General features: G+C 38.5%; 1 pseudogene; it reads left to right on the forward strand.

The window, feature by feature from the left end:
- Positions 1-2,380: 2,380 nt before the first annotated feature.
- Positions 2,381-2,946, forward strand: LOC101578580 (annotated as a pseudogene).
- The last annotated feature ends 3,119 nt before the right edge of the window (positions 2,947-6,065 follow it).

Here is a 6,065-nt window from a genome sequence, read left to right on the forward strand (position 1 = left end):
GGGTCACATAAGTCATCATCTCTAATGCTTTGTATAGAGGATTTAAAGGATATGTTGAAGAATTGGAAGCAAAGCAAAATATTGGCATTCTAGAAAAACACTTTAGAAGCATAAGAAAGCTCTCCAATGTGGGGCTAGTTTCTCTATCCCAGGCTTTGGAAGCAGCTACCATACATTAAATGGATAGTAATGTATGGAGTGTTCATGGAGTGAAGTGAGTAGAGGCAAGTGCTTTGCTAATCAGCTCTGGTCACTGTAATGAATCATGTATAAAGGTAGTGTTTATTTGGCTTGTTTTGGAAGTTCTTGTCTATAATTTCTTGGTCCTATTGACCTGGGACTTTTGCAAAGAAGTGTACTGTAAGAGGAGCAAGTGATGGGAAAAATTCATTTCCTATGTCTAGGAAGCAAAAGAGAAATGATGAAGGAGCTGCGGTTCTACAGGTCCCTGCCTGGGTACAATGTCAATGACCTAAAACCTCCCAGTAGGGTTTATACCTTAAGTAACACTTCTAAAACTACCCTGAAGTCCAAGTCTTTATTACATGGTCACTTGGGGGGATACTCAAGATCTAAACTATAGAAAGTCCATGTAAGTCTAGAGCACCAGTCTCCAAGTTTTTGTTATCAATAATAAGTTTCATACAGAAGAATTTTTCCATGGACTTGTGCAGAGGTGCTTGTAGGACTAGATTTTCTTAAGAAGCAGATGATTTAGATCCCTTGGGTGTGTAGTTACAGCGGGTTTGCATTCCTCTAAGAATCTGATGCCTCCACTGTCCTTACAGGAGGAGGATCTCGGGTTATAATACGGGCAATGGGGAACAACTATAAATACAGAGGCAGATTTGCCTGCTTATCTTCTGTTTATCTCTTGCTGTGTGGCCGAGTTCCTAATAGGCTAGGACATGTTACTCATCCTTGGCCTGGGAATTAGGGGTCTCTGGTGTGAAAAACACTTCTCAGACTTCTTAAGTTGCTGTATGTCATGAACAATTGAGTTCACAATCATGTGTATTCATATAGCTGCATTGGATGTGCTACATTGAAAAATAGCTACTTCCTGACCCCCATGTCCATTTGAAAAGTACATCATGAGCTTATCAAAAATGACACTTCTGGGAATAAACTGGCTGATCCAGCTGAAGATAGAGATTGTTCAGTATCTTGAACTTGACCAGCTCAAGTTTGAGTATGTCACAGGACACTTCAGGGAGGACACCTCCTGTGGTTATGTGCTGTTCCTAGACCCCAGATGATACCCCATGGCCTGCACTGTAGAGCCAGGATTCAGCTGGCATTTCAGCTCCTTGGTCCCCTGGACACAGAAACAAACCTCATGGGTGATCATCCTACTTTGGGTAGAGAGAAGACCTCATGGTGATCATTCTACTTTGGGTAGGCAGAAGAGTAGAAAAAGTACAGACAAACACTATGCATTTTGCCTTGTAATGTTATACCAATATCCCACTAGCACTGAGGACAGCAGGCAAGCTAAAGGAGTACACATTGTGGTAGTTGTAGAAGAGACAGTACCTAGCCAAGTCCTACCTTTTTTGACTCTACATTTCTTTCAAAAGAGCAGTGAAAACCCCCTATATCTGTCGGTTCTACATCTTCAGATTCCACCAAATGCAGACCAAAAATATTTAGAAAAATTCCATCTGTTTTTTATGTGCATGTAATTTTCCTTGACATTATTTGCTAAACAATACAGTATAGCAATATTTACATAGCTTTAATATTGAGCTACGTGTTAGGAGAAATCTAGAGATATTTTAAAGTACACAGGTAGAGGTATGTAGATCATATGCAAATACTCCAGTTTTGTAAATTAATTAGAGCAAATGTGCTGTGAATTTTAGTGGTCATTTGTACTTAAACTCTTTTTCCTGCCTTATGAATTAGTGTGAATTCTCTGGTGAATTATTTTATTTCATTTGATGGGGAGTAGAAGTCCTATCTACTATCAAAACTAAGTTTTTTTTTTTTTTTTTTTTTTTTTTTTGCAGTCATGAGAAGGAACACCTGTTATATTGACTTCTAATGCATGAGATACTCTATGTTTCATATATTGCAAATTTTTGAATTTATTTAGAAAAATACAAAAACAAAGAACATTATGTGAGAAGATGATCCTGTAGCGAGCTGAGATGACCTTCTGGGAATCACTGAAAAGAGAAAAAGATCTAGATCAATCTGCAAAGCTTAGAGGTGAGACAGAAATTGGGAAAACTGCCATTCTTCCCGGGAGTAGTTTCCCCGTGTAAAATGATACACTGTGAATAGCTGGGAGCAGATTCTAGTGATTTCGATTACAGATTAATGTAACCAGGGATATTATGCTAAGTAGCAATGGTGCTACATATCCGTGGTGGGTGGCGGCAAGCGAGAAGGGAACGCCATGAAGGGCTTGGGCACACTCCTGGAATACAAGGTGGTGGGGCGCTGCCTGCCCACCCCAAAGTGCCGCACGCTACCTCGGTACCGCCCGCGGATTTTTGCACCCAATCACGTCGTCGCCAAGTCCCGTTTCTGGTACTTCGTGCCCCAGCTGAAGAAGATGAAGAAATCTGCAGGGGACATCGTCTACTGTGGGCAGGTATTTGAGAAGTCTCCACTGTGGGTGATGAACTTCGGCATCTGGCTGCGCTATGACTCCTGCAGTGGCACCCACAACATGTACCGGGAGCACCGGGAGCTGACCACAGCAGGCGCCGTCACCCGTGCTACCCAGACACGGGCGCCCGCCACCGAGCCTGTGCTATCTCCATCCAGATCATGAAGGTGGAGGAGCTATCAGCCAGCAAGTGCTGCCGGCCCGCTGTCAAGCAGTTCCACGACTCCAAGAGCAAGTTCCCGCTGCCCTACCTGCTTGTCCTGCGTCGCCAGCACAAGCCCCGCTTCACCACCAAGAGGCCCAAGACGCCTAACACCTTCTTCTAGAGGCAGTGCCAATAATCCTGGCGCCGCTTTGGAAAAAAAAAAAAAAAAAGGAGTATCTATGAGTACTCATGCCATTTGAATGTGTAAGGTGCACACATTTGCCAAAACAAACTCCTTATTTTAGGGATGTTACAGAATTTAATTAAGCATTAAATCCAATTGGTTATTTTGTATTTTTATTTGGGGAGCAAATAAGGTTCAAGAAATAGATATCATTTCAAGAAAAATTACAAAATTACATTTTCCGTACATATCTACATGCATACAAGTTGCCAGAGGCAAAACTACAACTGCTTGTATTTTCCAGGGTTATATACTTACTGTTCTTCCAGTGTCTTCTGTGTATTGCTTTGTTTTGTGTGCATATGTGAGGGTTATTATTAGATTCTGCCTTTTCAAGGAAGGTATCAAAGATCCTAAGTCATTTCTGGAAGCTATCATTTAGCCTTGTCCTCCTGCTTTCCATCTTGCCAGTCCTTGCCAGAAGTCTCTGGGTGCCTGGTGTAAGAAAACAATCATAATTAGCTCATTAATACTTGGTCCTGGCCTCCTCACTAATCAGGTTAGTACTGCTGAGAATTTAAGGGAGGAGAGCAGAAAAAACTAAGAACGAATAAAATGATCTTTAGACTGGTTCCAGGTGGCTGCCTAGGGATAAAAATTTGGCTGCCAGTGAAATGAGACCCCATGAAATGTGGATTCATGTGGAGGGCTTAGCTCCCTGGGTTTAGCTGCTCAGGACTCTGGCAGGCAGAGACCATTGCTTTAGCTCTGTCCTCTGCTCCTTGTAGCTGCTCTCAGTTTTGTTTATTGTGTCAAAGATAAGAAAGTTATTGAATAAGTTGTCTTTTTCTTTCCCTATCTTCTCGTAATTAATTTATAGCTTCTCAGAATACATTTGAGTGGAAAACAATATGCACTGGACATGGCTAAATATGCTGTTGTCACGTGGGGATAAATTCCTTATCTACTGTTTGACACTCACAATATTTCATTAATTAAAAAAAAATCATTGGTCCCAATATAATAGAATGCTAAAGTGTGGCATTTGAGTCCCGTAAATCATGTAGTTTATTTACCATAAGAGATAAAACTGATTCAGGCAATAAAGGTGTCTATAATTGAAGGAAATGAAAATTCAGAGACATAATAATTGCACAGTTTCCAAGTCAAAGCCATTAGTTTTGGTCACTATGACTTGAAAATACATTGTAGGACAGTTTTCACTGCATTAAATCTATTTTATGGAAGCCTACTCAGAAGGATACTTGTTCTTGTTGTCCGTAACATTATTACATAGACAGTATTACATGGATACTTCTATCAGTGATCAAGTCTTTAAAAATAGTACAGCAATAATGATGGAGCAAGACCATCACACTTTATTGCGTACAGACTATATTTGTTGATGGGATTTCTCTAATGAAACTGGAAGTTCTCATGAGTGGCTATATGCCCGTCTTAAAATAAATGTAGAATTTTAATGTATAAATACACAAATTTCAAAGACAGCAGTTAAGAAAACATTCTGCAGGAGTTTTGTCTAACAACTCTAAATTTTGAATCACAGCTAAATCTGTATGACATATAGTCATAGCTCTCTGTATGATTCATGGTAAGTAGATGGGTAACTAACCTTTGAAATTTGATACAGCATTGAAATGTGGTAAGATAATTGGAACCATGGTGGCCTTGCAATTTTCATATTCAGCATTTATAAAATTATTAGAGTTGTTTATTTTAGAAAATGTCACAATATAACCCAATTGTAATTTTTCTATTAAATTAAAACTGTGTCCTCTTTCTGATGTTTAATTACTTGTTTACCATCTGGAATCAAGTAATGTGCAATATCATGATTTCTGTGTATTCTTGACAGATCAATATACTGCGACAACAGACAGTATGGTCACTTGATCAAGGAACAGCCTTTGGAGACACACTTCTTAGAAGTAATTCTAAACCATCATTTATTTTCTGAAGAAAAATGTAGATACCATCATAAGTTAAACGTGCAATTTCTGGTTTTCCATTGAATCTGGAAATGTCAGAGCTAATGCAGAGCAGTTAGGAATGAAAATGGAATACATAGAAATGGGTATGAAACAGATGCAGCAGGCTGCTGCTTGTTGTTGTTATTCCAATAGGTGTGTGCTCAAAGCCATTTGATTTTCTGCAGCAAATTCCTAGTTATAATAAGGACATTGGGGTCCATCATGGGCAATACATTGTTTAGTGAAAATTTCAAACATTTTCATCATGCACTGTAATATCATTTTATCACAGTCCTTTAAAAATAGCATTGCCTACAGAGCAAGGAAGCTATTCTTTGTATGATACAGAGAAAAGAACATTGAATTCCTGGTATTGCCCCTGAGCCAAGACAGATAATTTCTAGAAATTAGTAAGTAGATTCTGGCTTTTAATGTTGATATTTCCTTATTGACATTTTGAGACATAACACCTAGATTTCACTAAATTAGTAAATGAATAGTAAAGGATAAGATCCCCTGACCTCTTTAATGACAAATGTTCTTGGTCTTTTACAAATTTCATATAAATAATGTGGTAGATACTCTCCCAAGTCCTTTTAATTCTTGTTTTATTCATTCAATTTCTGTCTTTTGTCTTTTTTCTTCACTATGTCTTCTCTCCAGACAATCTCTACTCCTATCTCCATAACCACTTTTAATAAAAACTTATGTTTAGTCCCGATATTTTCTTGTGGTCAGAATTCGAAAATACTAACAACAATAGAAACTGAAAGCATTCAATATCTGCTATCTGTCAGGTCAGGTATAACCAGTAGACATGCACCATCCCTTTTAACTCTTTCAACTGTTTATGAACTAGATGGCATTATCTCCACCTTATATGAGAAGAAAATCAAGTAAATGACATTATGTGATTTTTCTAGAATCACACAGTAAGTGGCAAAGCCTTGATAGTCTCACTCTTGGGCAAGAACTTTTCAATCACAAATACCTGCTTGTCAAAGTACATATCAAATATCTCTTCAATTTTCTATAGGCAAATGTATAGAATACACATTCATCAGTAAATGTTCTTCCATCTTAGCAATTAATTCACGCACTCAACCAATAAGATTTAATCAAGAA

The sequence above is a fragment of the Octodon degus genome, unplaced genomic scaffold, assembly GCF_000260255.1.
Source record: "Octodon degus isolate 3935 unplaced genomic scaffold, OctDeg1.0 scaffold00142, whole genome shotgun sequence".
Classification (NCBI taxonomy): domain Eukaryota; kingdom Metazoa; phylum Chordata; class Mammalia; order Rodentia; family Octodontidae; genus Octodon; species Octodon degus.